This window comes from Caretta caretta, chromosome 11, assembly GCF_965140235.1.
Source record: "Caretta caretta isolate rCarCar2 chromosome 11, rCarCar1.hap1, whole genome shotgun sequence".
Lineage (NCBI taxonomy): Eukaryota > Metazoa > Chordata > Testudines > Cheloniidae > Caretta > Caretta caretta.
Genome location: NC_134216.1, coordinates 26862494 through 26879161, shown reverse-complemented (window position 1 = coordinate 26879161; position 16668 = coordinate 26862494). Strand labels below are relative to the sequence as shown.

General features: G+C 38.2%; 1 protein-coding gene across 3 annotated transcripts in view; it reads right to left on the bottom strand.

The window, feature by feature from the left end:
• LYPD6 (LY6/PLAUR domain containing 6) overlaps positions 1 to 11969 on the bottom strand; it is a 72241-nt gene extending 60272 nt beyond the window's left edge. Inside the window, exon 1 of one of the 3 annotated variants that reach the window (XM_048869935.2) lies at positions 11881 to 11969. The gene's annotated coding sequence lies outside the window, so the exon portion shown is untranslated. Of the gene's footprint in view, positions 1 to 7822; positions 7955 to 9017; positions 9207 to 11880 lie in introns of those variants that run through there. The other 2 variants (XM_048869933.2, XM_048869934.2) reach the window with 2 other exon arrangements.
• Between the last annotated feature and the right edge of the window lie 4699 nt (positions 11970 to 16668).

Sequence of the window (16668 nt, the reverse complement as noted above, 5' to 3'; positions counted from 1 at the left end):
TGGTCCAAACTGTTTGGGATTATAGGGTGAAATCCCATATCCACTGAAGTCAATAGGAGTTTTGGCATTAACTTCAATGGAGCCAGGTGGTCTACCAAATGTGCTGACATACTGTAAAATTAAAATTACAAAGATTTCAAAAGTTTTAAAGACCCAAGCTGGTCACTTCTGTTCATGTGAGTGCTATTTTAGGATGCAAATTGTACACATTCTTATATTTAAAATTTGCCAAAACGAAGAAAACACAAATATCTGATCTACAGTAAAATAGTATACGGGTGCAATTCCACTTGTAATACTTCCAATAACTGGGTTTAAATTGAAATTAATTCCTTTAATTCAGGCATAAATCTGATATAATTTTAGGAAGAAAAGTGTCAAAATTTGGATTTATACAAAAAGTATTTCATTTTTTCCCCCCACACAAGCTCATTTTCAGGTGACTGAAAGCTCTATGGAGGCCATTATCCAAAGTTCCAAAAGTCAAATGCAAAGACGCAGTATTTCCAAATAAAGACCCTAACGTTGTAACTGGATGTTTATTTACTGACCCGAGCCTCACAGACTTCACCTTATCCTCCACTGGGCAAGACACAAACCACACAGAGTTTGAGCCAGAATTACAGTATGAACTATTTATTATTGGAAAATAAGACATTCAAATTGTGGTATGTCATTGCAACAATTTCCAATGAACTGCTTTGAAGCAGTAAATGAGGAATATGTAATGCTGGAAGAGAACAAGCACTAAAAAGTTATCAATATGCTAGTATCCAAGAAAAAAACATCATAAATATTTTAACATGACCAAGGGGCATATTTTACAAGTTCTAATTCATAGGCTGAACAACAAGACTGGAGCGTGCAAGTTTAGTTTAATTAGAAAAGGAAAAATTTTAAACTGTCCTTACAGTACTGCAAGCACCAATAACCAAACCTAGCAAACAAAGTAGGAAAGATTGTGGGAATCCAGCCTTGTTTTCCTCTGAATGCAAAAAGCCAGGAAAATTCAGAGTTTACATGACCCTTAGATTTCAAGAATCTTACTTTTCACTTCAGTGCAGTAAAGAAGGTTTCCAGATTTGAAACTTTCCATTTGTTAATCAGTTCACATATTTCTCTTCTTTTGCACAGTGATTAATTACACATCTTAGTTCAGAAATGCCATTGTCAGAACAAAACCCATGTAATTTTATAAAATTGTCTGCTTTGGAAATACTTCACCTTTATGCTGCCAGCATTTTCCCAATCAAATAAATTCAGAATAGGAGGGCCCATCCAACATCCACGGCAGCCAATCGGTAAAATGCATGCCATACAACTGTTCTTTATGACATTTTTCCTTTGTACTACTGTTAGCTAGTATATGAATAATAATAAAAGAGTAGTAGTAGACAGACTAATTAAATGCCTGTCACCAAATTCTGACAAGACTTACCCTTCATCTAAATCTATTCAAGACAGCAGGTTGAGGAGGGTATAGGAGAGGGCAGAATTTGATCCCTGGAATTTAAATATAATGCAGAATGGTTTCTGTGAAGCTTGGATGCATATGAAAGAGGAAAAGTGAAAATATGACATTTATTTATAATTGACCTATATCCCTTCCAATTACTTCAGTGCAAAGTCCCATTTAATTTAATGGGATCATTTAATTTAATGGGAGTTGACTTGTGTTTATTTTGAAATGCTGCTGATGGAGCAGTAAGCTAGAAAGTTTATATCCATACCTTAGATAAATCCAAGGCTACTGCTTAATATTTCGAGTATTACAATTCAGCAGATTGTAAACTCTTACTGAGGCATCTGAGCTGTATTGTAATAGAAATAAATATTAATACCAAAAATGCTATTTCAGTGAATTCAGATACTCATAGTGAAGCAGGATGTTAATCTTGTAAAGTTTCAAAGCCCTACAAAGCACAAATTGCAACACCAGTTATAAGGAACCTTTGCTTATTGTGAAGTTCTTCAATGGGAAATGGTGACTTCAGTACAAGATTGAGGGCTATTGTTGTTATTAGTTGTGTAACTGTAGCACCTAGGAGCCCTAGTCACGGACCAGTACCCCATTGTGCTAAGCACTGTACAATCACTGAACAAAAAGACAGTTCACTGTATGTTCCTCCAGCATGTAGACACAGCAAAGTATTTACAAGGCTCGTGGTGCTACGTGGCTCATAATGAAATAACACCATTTACTTATTTGTATATCTGCTGCATACAAATGAAAACCTCAGCTCTTCCATATTAATCATAAGAAATAATGTATTAGATACAACAAAGTAAACACATAATAAAATGAATAAGGTTACTTACCTAGGACATCTGAAAATAAACATCTCCTATGATGAAAATAGGGCGTTTTTAATGTTAAGAATCAAGTTATTTCTACCCATTTGAGAAGCACACCAAACTTTCCATAGTAAATGAGATAGAGAAAATTCTAAGGAAGAGTTCATATGAGCTCTACTACGACTCTAAAAGGAAAAATCAGTAAGTAGTATAAATATGAAAATGTGAGTTCTCCAACACATCATATAGAAAAATGACATTCAAACTAAAAGAAAAGTGTTGAACTGTGGAGACAAAAACACCAATAAAACAAGTACAAAATACTTTGTGTTAATATGCTATAGTGCTGTTACTCTGCTTTGCTTACAGTATAGGCTTGGCTTTCCACTTTGTAATCATGTTTACATAATGAGAACCAATCTGTGACTATTACAGATGGCCATTGTATAAAACAATAGTCTTGACCGATATCAACCACCCCTAAGATTCGCCAAAGTGTTGGTCAATGAGGTGGTGGATTTCATGTTAATTAAATATATCTTACAGTATCCTAAAAATGCACTATATTTTAATGAGTAATACAGAACCAAAATATAAGGTATGGTAATTCATTCTTTGGATCTTCTCGAAGCAGTTCACTGTAGGCCAGATCCTGCTCTCATATCACTTTACTCACAGAACTCATCCCACTGACTATTCATATGAGCAAAACAACCTGATAGTATCATGTTTAAGGAATTTTTGTTACTTATATATGGTGCATTGCACTAACCAAATACAATGTTTTAGTGGTAACTACGGTTCAAAGCCAACAAACAAGAGCCGGGGGTCAGCTCAGTAGTGGCTCTGCCCCCATAGAGTCTTTCATGAAAATATAATCCAATTCTATTACATCAAGTGTGATGATTATTTTTCATGCATTAAACTTATTCTTAATTCACTGTTTGATCAAACCAGTTTTCATTTTGTTGTTGATGATGCTTCTGAACTTGAAGAAAATTAAATAAAGTTAGGCTCAGTACAGAATATCTTTCTTGCCCATTCCAATTCACTTGTACTATTGCCAGCAAATAAAATTGAAAGATATCTATTTTTATGGCAAAATTCTGCTCTCAGATCAAGGTGGCTGATTTCAGCTCCAACTTTCTACTCTCCCTGACTGCATGGAATGTTCTTTGATATCAAAGTAGAACGCTGCACACACAGAAGGAGCAGAATATCAGAGTCAAGAGCCATCATATGAACATTAGTTAATTGATTGATCATCTTAATTGATAACTAAAGTTTCACACATTTCATATAAGAACATGTCCTCTGCTTTAACAGAGCAAAAGGGGAGAGCAACCCTCATGCACTCCGTGTAAATACAGGTTTAAAAAAAAAAAAAAACCAGAAATCAAGGGGCCAAATTCAGCCATGATTTCTGCCTCATAAAACCCCACTTAGGGTTTGATTGGATGACAAGTGTGTTTGGAAATTGTTTCAGGATGTTTGAGTACACCATTTTATCTGAGATATGTTGTTCCTGTTTATTAATGAATAAATCTTAACCCACAGACATAAGAAACACTTATGCCATACTTCTTTCAATCCACAGTAGTAGTGTCAGATTATTAGGTACTTGTTAACGATATATTTCACGGACTTACACATAACTTACAAACACTATTGACAAGAAATATTACATGGACAAATGATTTCTAATCAGCTCACTCCCCTGTGTTTTTTAAAATGCTAATGAGTGCTGTGTACCAATTGATAGGCAGGAATATCTGCATGAACATTCCAGTTGTTCTGTCTTAAACATGCTTTTTAGGTCTTGGACAAGGATAAATAACATTAAATTTCTATGCTAGAAATGATGAAAAATCAATGTATTTTAGAGGCCTAAAATCAATGGAGTTACACTGATGTAAAACTGGAGTAACACAGTTGTGAAGCAGGCCTTATTATATATATGTGCCCATCCATATTTATTTCTAATGCAATCCAACCAGTAGGATCTAGGTGCCAAATGTAATTTCTACATCAATAAAATTGAAAAATTAAGAATGAAATACAGTTGTGAAGAAACTGTAGTGATAACTTATGAGACCCTCATGATGTTCATATTAAAATTTGCCATTAATTTCAACAGGAGAAAGTGATATGGAGTTGTATTATCATGATTTTTGTAAGTATACAAAGGTTGGAACCAACCCTGCCCACTGGGTGCGTTCACTCTGTAGAGAATAAAAATCAGACTAAGACCTTGATCATGCAGAGAGATCCATGTGTGCATAAAAATTTGGTCATATAATCTCTTTGCAAGACTGGGGCCTAAGATACTGTGATGTTAACATATATATAGTGACGTTGGCATATAGGTCCTATTCCTGAAAACTTATATTCTTATAAGTAGTCCCATTGACAGACTACTTGAATGTATAAGGATTGCAAAATTGTCAATATACTTTATTAAGCATTTGCTATCTAGAAAAAGACACATGAAAAGAAGTAAAATTAATGCATTACAGAGTATTTTGTTAATTATAAAGGCAAGGTGTTGAATTTATTTTTGTTCTATATGTCATTCATTATAGTAGCAATATTTACATTATTATAATTGAGACGGTCAATTTTCTGTTCTAAACTATTTCTGTTTCAGAGAAAATATAATTTAGCAGTAAAAATAAAATTTAAAGTGCCTTCAGTTTAGAATACAAAATCTCATCTCAGAAAGGAATTTAATTTTATATATATTCAAGCACTAAAAATTATTTGGCTATTTTTAAGTAAAAAAAGCCATCAATCAAAAATATATAGGTTCAGAATATTTTTTCAGCAGTGCTGTAATTCCAGAAAGGCCTCCATTTCAATATGACAATTTGAAGGCCATAAATCCATTCCTTTTGCTATTTTGAAAATAAAACGTAAAGGACTTGATTTTCATAATTAGACACACAATTACATGCACAGTTACCTGCCTAATACACATGCACAATGTAATTGTGTATGTGAATTCAATAATAAAGTGTCAGTTGAATGTGGAAATGTCCAGTTACACATTCAATTACCAATCTGCACACTTAATTGCAGTAAATGCATAGACAAATTAGTCATGCATTTTTTGAGCATAATTGCATATGTTTAATTTTGTACATCAGGTCCCAAATCACTAAGAGCTAATTCTTGCTCTCTTTAACGGCAGTGGCAAAACTGCCATTGATTTAAATGGAAGCAAAATCAGGTGTTAAGATGTCTTGTTTTATAAATAAGTTAATGTTCATTAAATCAAATGGAAAGCACTGTGAGCATTTTTAGAGATCTTTCCATGCTCCACAAGTATGCACCTGCAAGAATCTGATTCATAGTCTATCTAATATATTGGATGAATGAGTTGCTAAATAAGTCTTGGCACAACACACCCATTAAGACCGAAAAAATCATTGTAATATATTCACTCAACTGTATCCACAATGACTGTACAGATCATAATAGATCAGAGGGACCATTATGGGCTGAAGCTCACACATTCAATAAAGTAAACACTGCCAACAAAGCTGCAAGAATTCATCCACATCATCATACTTTGAAGGGATTCCATAACCTAATGCAAGTTTCCAAAATCATAGTATTCTTTATTGAATAGGACCTCATCAGATTAATTACTTCTAAGACATTTCTAAATAGGTCCTGACACAAATTCTACAAGACTTCATTAGTACTATACAGTAAATTTAATTTATTTTAAAAGATATGTAATTACATATTTCTAGTGTAACAGGGATATGGAGTAAATTATTATTTCAACTAGAAAACTGTTTAATTACATAGTACTAAATAAATATAATGGAGATGTTTAAAAATTGTATTTACATTAGAAAGCATACCTGGAATATATTAAATACAAATAACTTCTTGAATTAATGCAATGTACAATTAATATATTAGGGAAAGTCAGGAAACAAACAGTTAAGGTTCCTTGAGTGTACTCATTTCCAATTTTTTTTAACTGTGCAATCATAATGTTGGATTAATGAAGTTTTCTGCATTTAATTTCCATGTGTTTATTTTTTAGAAAAAAGAAAAGATGCCTCTTTGCTACCTTAAGGTAACATAGGCCCTCAAAGGGACAGATATTTAAAGACTTTGGGGAACATAAAGATGCAAACAGGCACACAGAGGGATTTTCAAAAGCACCTAGGCGCCTAATTCTCAAGTCTTTAAACAAGCATAAGTTTATATCTCTATGACATATATTGACAAATGCAATTTCTGAAAGAACACACACACACTGCATCTCTTCTGAAGTGAAAACACTCATGAGGGAGAAATCCTGATTCCACTGAAGTCAATGGTAAAAGTTCTATAGACATCAACAGAGCCAGGATTTCACCTTCAGACTAAGTGAAATGTTACATTACACATGTACAATACTTAGTTTTCAATCATTCAAACTTTATCAATAGCCAACCCATTTTTTCAAATTTGTTGTGGAGATACTCTTCACTAAGGATCAATTACATTCAAAATTTCAAAGTTTAGCTATTTTTAAGTTAGCTGTGTGGAACAAAAGATGATGGTTATTTTTTTAAAGGAGGTGGAGAAATGTACAGATTTTATACAACCTGCACTTTTTGCCAGTTATTTGATATCTATGTGTATGTTTTCATTTCGGGGGGGGGGGGAGGGAAAGAATCAAGGTCTGAAAAGCTTTATTCAAATTTAACAAACAAACCATCTTTGACCAGAGACTAATATGAACAATTTGAATCAAAAAGATAAGCTTTCTAGAGAGTTGACCCTGTGAAAACAGGTTACAACTGAAACTGTTTTTTTCATCATTATAGCTTTCTCTACCAAATGCTCACTATAATCTCTATTTACAAAACACAAAGTGATTGATAATCAATTCAGGTGATTTCACTTTGTTTTGTTCAATTTGCACAGCAACATGAATTAAAGATAGGAAGGATTTTTACTCTCATCTTTGTAATGATCTTCGTAAATTCACATTTAAACATAGTTTCTGTAGTTGATTAACAACGCATTTGGCTGCAGTATGTTTTCTGCTAGCAGCAAAAATACCAAACCTCCCCCCCGCACACACCTCTAAAACAACTGACAACGTTGCAGCGCAATCCCTACTCGGCCGGAATTAACTTATTTTCTTTGGCTCTGAAGTTCATAAGCTAAACTAATTTGTATTTTAGCAACTATTAGAGACATTGAAGTTCCCAAGAGAAGAAAAACTGTACATTTCCAACCCGTTAAGCGTCTATTTCCCATCCCTTGGGCTATTAAACGACAATGGCACTACTGAAGTGTGGTGTGAAAAGCAGACACGAGGGAAAATACAGCTCCTGAGATAAACTTGAAAATTATAATAAATTACTCAAGCCTTTTATTTGTTGCTGCTTTGGAAACTATCTGGGACGCAACATGCCCCCAGGGCCCTCTGAGACTGCTGCATGTGCACCATCCTCTGCACTTGAACTTCCTTTCCTTTGTGCTCAGTTAAGTACTGGGAAGAAGCTTTACTCACCAAGGCAATGCACCAACTCCACCCTCCAGCCAGCCGCCCCATCCCAAGAATGCACAACGCAGCTACACAGACAGCGCGCAGCGCAACGCAACGCAACAGTCCTGCTCCGGAACGCTCGGCCGGCCAGGGGCCCAGCCTCTCCGCACCTTCAGCCAATCAGAAGGCCGGGGCCAAGGCTACGTTGAAAGTGTGCTTTTTAATTGGCTAGTCAATTAGCGTGGCTGCCGGATCAGCTGTGAAATAGAGTCGCTCGGCCAGCCTGGCAGCCTGTCATTTGCCTATGCAGGCAGGAGGGGCTCGGAGAGACAGTCAATCTTGCAGGGAATCAGTCGTTTTGGAGGGACCTACCTGGTGCCAAGGCTATCCGGCTCAGCTCCAGGAGCTGGCTGTGTTCCTGGGGTAGGACCGCTCTTGAAACTGCGATTCCCCTCAAACGACCCTCAGTCGTTTGGGGAAACCCACTTTCCGCGACTCTGGTGGGGCCTGAGTTTTCCCTTCTCTAACAGGCAAGGAAAATCCAACCAGCAACACCCTGGCCTCCCGCCCCTCTGACACTCATCCCTGAACGCCGGGTACCAAAACCCTCCCAGGCCCCGCAACGGGAGGCAACCCTAATTCGCAGCTGAAAAAACCTTCCCAGAACCTCCCTACCCCAGCTGCCCAAGCGCTCTCACATCCCAGGGGAGAGGAGCTCTGAACTTTCCCCTCAAGCTGCCAAAGACCCTCCCACGCCCACCAGGGCAACAAAAAGTGCCATCAAGCCCCTCACTGCCAAAAACCTTTACCGGGTCACCTGTCAAGTGCCCTGGACCAGATCTTCCCACCCCAGCCTGCACCAAGTGTCCGGAGCCCTCCGCCTGCCCCTGCCCAACAAACCCACCGCGGCAAGTTGGCAGACTCCCCCCAGCCCCCGCTAGCTGTGCCCCGATGCCCCCAGGAACCACAGTTCTCTCTGATCCCCTGGGACCGGGGCCCCAGTTCCCCACCTGTCCCCCACGCCCAGCCAGCCCAGCGGCGCCCCCTTCCACCCGCTGCCCCACCGTGCTTGCTGCAGCCGAGTTTTTTCACCCATTGTCTCCTCTCACACCTCCTGTTTCATCAGCTTCTGCGCTGTCTTCTCACGCCCGCTCCATTCCCCCTGCCAGCCACCTTCACCCCGCTGCCCCTGGTGTCTTCACCCCCGCTTCGCCCTTACCTGAGAGCCGTGAGGCGAGCCCAGGGGCAGCGGTGGCTTGACAGAGCCCGGCTCGCTCCCAGAGCACTCCGGTGTTAACAGCCGAGGACGCGGGCTACACTCAGAGGGAACCGGCAGCGCCGTGTGCACACAAGCGGCGCGGTCTGCCCCCTACTGCAGTGAGCGGAGAGCGCTGCCGGCCATTGCTGTCCGCTCTGCACCTCGGTGGAGGGGGAGCCTGGGACAGTGAGCCGCACAAAGGTCTCCCGGCCGGCTGCGGACCGAGCTAACCTGTCGTATGCGGAGTATCATGCAAGCCACAGCAACCACAAGTACTCCTTTTCTTTTAGAGAAAGGGGAAGGGCTCTCCTTGCCAAGGGAAGCGACTGAACATTGCAAGCTGGGGAAAGACTGACCTGGGCTTTCTCTGAAACGAAACCACCGACACCGAGACCATTTGCAGGATTAGGCAGCTAAAGGGGGTGGGGGGGATCTTGTTCACCGTTTTCCTTTTCTTCTCACTTCCCCCTTTCAATTAAAGCTGGTTTTCCTGTGATTGTGGTATGAACTAAAGGACACATATCTCTCCCTTAACTTTATAGCCCTTCCAGGAAACATTTATTATATTGGAAGTTTTCTGGGACCCATTTCAGTCCTCATGGTGCTAATCAAATACGTTGTAGTCTGGTGGCTAAAGAGTCTGACAGTTTTTCAGAAATTTTGTGGTTTAAATCCTGTTAGGTTGGTACCTCTCCTAAAATATCTATTACTCTCCCCTCCCCCCCCCCCCCATCGATGTTATTCTAAATTATCTTTTACATCTAGTCTAACTGCAAAAACAATGGGGGAAATTATACCAGATTAAAAAAAATCACATGTACAAAGATAAGTTAGAGAAAAGAAAAACAGCTGAGCCATATAAAGAAGGGATAACTATGCCATGTTAGGAAAGGGGCAGCTTTTTAATGATCGAGTTAAATAAAACAATTAAGACTAACTTGCTCCCAGTCCTCTAATTCAGATGTCCCTTATGTGGGTTTGTACCAAAATTAATCCTAATTCCTTTTTGTTCCAGTGTTTCACTGACACTTTTAACAAAGCAGTTGAAAGAGACTTCACATCCTATGTTTTTTATATAATTTGCCTTTTTACATATGTGAAATATTTTAGCTGAGATAAAAATTACTGTGTGCTCTTTTTTCTGACAAAATACAAGGCATAGTCAATTATAGGATGCAGCTTTGTATTCAGACCTAAGGGTGGACAGGGTTTTGTTTTATCACTTTAAAATGTGACTGTTAATATATACATTTGTTGCTCAAAATATTACTGTGTTAAGTTTGAAAAATATAAATGAGGTGTTTGCTTCTCTAAAACTGCTTCATTTTAACTGACCCTTGCCCTTGGAAACAAGGAGTCTTTGAAAAATAAGCTGCTCTGACCATTTTATTGTAATACACAAAATAATTATTTTTATATGCACTCCATATTTTCTGCTTTACTATTCACAATGTGTTAATTATGAAGCATGTCCTTCAAATTTAGGAGATCTTACAGATTAGTACATCTCATGGAATATTATGTCCCTTGCGTTCATCCAGTTCCTCATTTAAAAGGGTCTCTCTCCTAACTCTTTGGGCTCGAATTTGTCAGTTTCAGCATGGAGAAGCTCAAGGTTAAAACAGAGTAAATTCATTTCTCCAGTCCAGCAGGAGGTGCTTTCACAGAAATACATTTTGTTTTCTTTCCAGTAACAAACACATCTACTGAAGGCTTTTATACGGTGTGTTCTTTGGAAATCAACACAGGGATTAGAATCTTTCTTAACTGAGCATAGAATTTTATCTAAATGTTTTTCTTTTGTAGTTCATTTAAAAACTAGATGCTAGTGTATCCCAAATACAAAAATATCAACATCTGCATTCTCATCCCAGGCCCCTTTTTCCTTGTATCATGGGGAAAACATGTATGTGATGCAACACAAATGCAAAACCATGGAGAACTCAACTCATTATCCTATCTCAGAGGCAGAGATTATTGGCTGAACTAGAAGATGTGGGGGAATGGCCTTAATCACAAATATTTCTAGAGGGTCCTTGGGGAAATCAGGGCTATAAATAGGGTCCTACCAAATTCAAGGTCCATTTTGGTCAATTTCACCGTCATAGGATTTTTTAAATCATTAATTTCATGGTTTCAGATACTTAAATCTGAAATTTCATGGTGTTGTAACCATGGGGTTCCTGACCCAAAAGGGGGTCGTGATCAGGGGGTCACAAGGCTATTGTAGGGGGGATCACGGTTTTGCCACCGTTCTGCACTGCTGCCTTCAGAGCTGGGTGGCTAGAGGGCAGCTGCTGGTTGGGCTGGTGAGGGTCGCATGGTATGGAGGGAGGGGTTGTCACTTTTTCAGAGGCAGTAGGGCTGGCATTACAGGTGAGTGATGTGGGTTACCATGTAGGGCCCTGTGTGTCACCATTTCCCTTTCCTACCCATGCCAGGATCTCTGTACCCCCTCATTTCCCTTCTATCCATGCCCACCATCCTCCCTTTTCTCTGCATCAGGGGCTCTGTGTGTTCCCCCTACACTCCATGCCCAGTGCTAAGGGTTCTGTTTATCTGCCATGTAATGCCTCCATATACCATTGTCCCCCATTTCCCCTCCCATTCTAGGGTATCTATGTGCCCCCATTCCACCTTTCCCCCATGCCCCTATTTTTCTCTTCCTCTCATGCCCTTATTCCCCTTTCTCCCTATATCAGGGTCCCCATTTTCTGTCAGGGTCTCTATGTACCTCCCACATTTTTCCCTTCCCCTCCACTGCCCTTATTTCTTTTCTTTCTGTCAGGGATGTAAGTCATTCAGGGTTCAACATCTTTTTTACCTGTATTGGGAGTCTCAGCAGAGTTGAGATGGGTATCTTCCATTTCCTCTTTCTGAAACATTCCCTGAAATTTTGGAATAGATTGGATGTGGCATTCAAAAGCTATCAGGAAAGAGATAGACAATCAGTGTACTGTTAGGCCTTGTAAGCTCAACCAACAATTAAAATGACACCTATATCATATGAAAATCAAGAAATAGGAAAAAGGCAGCTTAAAGCAAACATGATTGAGTACATCCCCTTCATTACAGTATGTAAAAGCTACAATCTGAAATAAATAATTGCTAATAAGACTGGATGTTAAGAAGAATATTAATAACTAATTACTAGAAGAAGTGGGAATTTTTGATCAGAATAATTTTCTGAGGAAAATTCACTTTTTATGTAATCAAAATGGGTCTGTGGGTTTGCCTGAAAATTTTCAATTTTCCATCAGAAAATCATTCCCAGCTCTGTCTCTTTTCCCCTCCCCACTCAATAGCCTTCCTGGTGGTCTGGTGGGGAGCTCAAGCTTCCAGGCTCCCCAGCTCCAGGGCAGCCAATGGGTAAACTGTCTCAGAGCTGGAGTTACCCGACTCCCCAGCTCTGGCAGACTGCACCAGGGAGAAGGCTCACAGGGTTTCCAGGCTGTGGGCTCATTCACTGTCCCAAAGCTGGGTCTCCTAGGGCTTCTCCGCAGCCCAGGAGCACCGTCTCCTAATCTCTCTGAGCAGTCCAGTTCCTTCCTGTTTGGCTGCTGGGGCTTTGGGCAGCTCAGGGAGCCTCAGCATAATTTAGAAAAAGATCATAACAAAATGATGTTTTGACTTTTCCTAAACTATCTTTAAGAATTTCCATTCTGCCAGAAATTTCAAAATTTCAGGGACTGGGAGGAGGATGGGTAGTTTTGGAATTTTCTGCAGAATGGGAATTCCAGTTTGTGGCCATCTGTACTAACAACTGCTGAAATTATTTTCTTTGAAACTCATTATTCATTTTTAAAAAATAAGGATTTTGTTTTCTAAACTTTCTACTGTAACTTTAGAAATCATCCTTTAGGGAAAAATCCTCCTCTCTGATCCACACTGCAGGTCCATCTCGCATATCCTTCTCTTTTTCTGTACATGAAATTCCCATTTTACCCTTAGAATTTCATGCCCATGAAAAATATTTTAAATGTCCAAGAGGAATCTAAATGAAAAACTAAGTTAGTTCAATAAACAAATTTTGGACTGCAAAATGAATCTTAGCCACAAACCAACTCTTTTTGAGTTTTAACACTTAGGATGTTATATTCCTGGTTTTGATATTTAATGTTTTTAATTCATGATGTGTGAAAGTCACAAGTTCAAAGCCTAGGTAAACACCTTGTTTACTAAGGAACTAAGTAAAGGTAGGAGCCTAAAATACAGCCTTTCAGGCAATTACACTAGTGAATGGGCTACAGCAGGAGCTAATGGGCCTCCGCACATTTATGTTAGAATTTCCAGCCACTGCACTTGAATCAACATGGATACAATGCCCCTTCTCCCATTCACCCCCACACTTTACCATATAATATTGTAACTAATTTTGTAGCTGTAACTAGAATAACTAAAATGTATATTGTAAATATCTACTGCTAAGTGATTGTCTCATCCCGCTGGTTTTATCTGATGAAAGCTCTGATGTCATATCTAAATGGGGTCAATATCCAAATGATTCTTAACTGCTTTCTCATCAACAGAGTATCTACCTTGGTATAAACCATGCTATCCTTCTATATTGGAGACATATGGAGACTTTAGTTGGAATCTTGCCTGAGTAAGGAGTCCTGCATGAGACCCTGGGTTTGCACCTCTTGTCGATGTCAAGTGAGTGTTGTTATTGTTGTAGGAACATAGTTATGTCCATCTCACTATAGTTAAACCCACTCCTCAACAGACCTAAACATGACTCCCTAAGTGTACCTTGGGGATCATTTTTATAATTTACACACTACACTCCATCAGAGTTAAATGGTTCTGCGCTAGCAAAGCGGCGTCCTGGTCTTGCGAATGTTACAAGATAAAATATTGAATACTTAAGACTAGAAAACACAGTTGTGTGCTTTGTTCATATCTGTAGAATTTAACGACAGATTTTATTTTATTACGTTATGTAGTCATGCGGAAAGTATTCACAACAGAATACGAAACAATTCATCAAAAAAGCATTAGTATTAAATCTGCATTGGCTCATGGTTATAGTTAATAAGCACAGGAATTTTCTTTCTGATGTGGGAAGTTATAAAATCTGGCTCTGATTCTGAACTTACACTGGTTTTACATTTGTTGAGGTCCATTGATTTCAATGGAGCTATTGCTGCACACCAATGTTAGAGTTATCATAATCAGCCTGTTTCTTTCTTTCTTTCTTTTTTTTTAATGATCTTACAAATATAATTTGGCTTGGCAGAATTCAATTTTTATTTTTTTAAATATTTTGATGGATAATATTAATGTTTATTTTTAAACTTTTTTATTTTTATCTATTTAAATTTCACAGTTGCACAAAATTATGAGTTTTAAGCATTTTTAATTATCAGTTTAAATTTTCACAATTGTGGGAAATTGGGGATGGTCAGATAATGGGCGAGCAAACAGTTATTTTAAAACAGTAGATGTTGAGATTCAAAAAGTTAAAGATTTATAACTGTTAAAATAGAATTTGTCAGCATCACATCTCAAAATATCCAAAGTAAATATCCTTAAATCAAATGCTAAAAAGTTTTCAAGAAGCATTTTTCTTACAGTGCCTATCTGTAAACTTCAACCAATGGAAATATTTTTTCATTGTTTGTGTGTGTACAGTTCAATTGATTTTTACCAACATTTACTGATAAAAATCAATTACTTCCAAGCCTAAATATAATCAGTGGAATACAAGCTACCTTAAATATTTGTATGAGATTGTCAAAGATATTTTAGTTCTCTGGCTTACAAATCCTGCCACCCCCATTCATGTGAATAAATCTTATTTACATGAACATAAAAATGGCCATACTGGGTCAAACCAATGGTCCATCTACCTCAGTAGCCTGTCTTCTGACAGTGGTCAGTGCAAAATGCTTCAGAGGGAATGAACAAAACAGGGCAATTTCAAGTAATCCATCCCATCATCCAGTCTGAACATCTAGCAGTTGGAAGTTTATAGACACCTTGAGCTTGGGGCTGAGGCCCTGACCATCTTGGCTAATAGTCATCGAATTCATCTGATTCTATGCTTTTGGTCTTCACTTTAATAGACCCATTGATGTAACCATGGAGTTTACTCACATGCATAGGAATTACTGAAACTTTTTAAGTTACTTGTTTGTTACTTGTCTGTACAGCGCTTAGTACAATGGGGCCCTGCTCCTTGACTGGATTCCTAGGTGTTTTGATAATATAAATGAATAAATCTAAGTTTCTAGTTTGCAAAAAAAATATTATGTAGTAAGCAATACACAATATTGTAAGTGATGCTAATGTACATTTCTACTGACTGTTATCCTGGTTTTTTAAATTGAACTGAAACCCTTTTATCCATGTCATAATTTGTCCCAAAAATATTTATAGCTTCTTACATTTCAATGTATTCTAGTTGTTGAAAAATAAAAGGGTTTTGAAATAGCCCCGAACAATTCTTTCCCCTTTAGGGTACTGTATCCTGCCTTGCAGAGGAAATAGATTTAGTGATCAAATAGTTCCTTTCCATCACTAAGAGCTATGGGTGAAATCCTGGCCCCGTTGAATTTAGTAGTAAAACTCCTATTGACTTCCATGGGACCAGGATTTCACCCTATGACACTGTTAATTTGATTTCCATATTTCATTGAATGACCATTGCAAAACCATCTAGGCCACTGTACAGAACAAAGCAATAATTAAAATAATCCCATCTGAATAACTCAGATATAGCAGCCCTCCTTGCCACCAAGAACAAATGGGTAAAAAGAAAAATAACGTCTTAGTTAGAGTTAATGAAGACACCTGAGTGCTTGAATAGATTTTGAGTACAGCTAACCAAAGAACATCCAGTGGACATCTTCAGGGATGGAATTAGGGTGACCAGATGTTTCGATTTTATAGGGATAATCCCAATATTTGGGGCTTTTTTTTAAAATGGGCTCCTATTACCCCCCATCCCGTCCCAATTTTTCACACTTGCTATCTAGTCACCCTAGATGAAATTCCACTGAAATCATAAAAGCCACGAGCCACACAGAGGCTAGGAGAACTTTAGGCATTGTTAAGAGGCATACTGCGGTACAAATGTATGACTGAAAGAAATTTTATGGGGATCAGTCTATACCCACATCACTCCTGTTGGTTTGTTTCTTTCTGGTAAACTTAGCAGGGGAGCCTTCAGTATATGTGGGTTTTTGTAATACAGTATGAAATTGTTCCAAATTTAATCTGGCAGTATTATATATTAAATTACAGTTGAAATAACTGTAAAATTGTAAAGCAGTAATTGTTATGTGCCAGCCACAATTTTGGGACTTAACAAATAAATAATAATACATTATAACAAAAAATGTATTATTGATTCAATAACTATTCAAGGCTATTATATTGAATACTCCAGGCAAATGCTGTATATACTTTCTATCTCCTTCAGAGTTAAAGTTTTATAATGATCGTCAAGGTTCCTTCCCCACTCTGAACTCTAGGGTACAGATGTGGGGACCTGAATGAAAAACCCCCTAAGCTTATTTTTACCAGCTTAGGTTAAAACTTCCCCAACTATTTTACCTTTTGTCCCTGGACTTTATTGCTGCCACCTCCAAGCATCTAACAAATATAA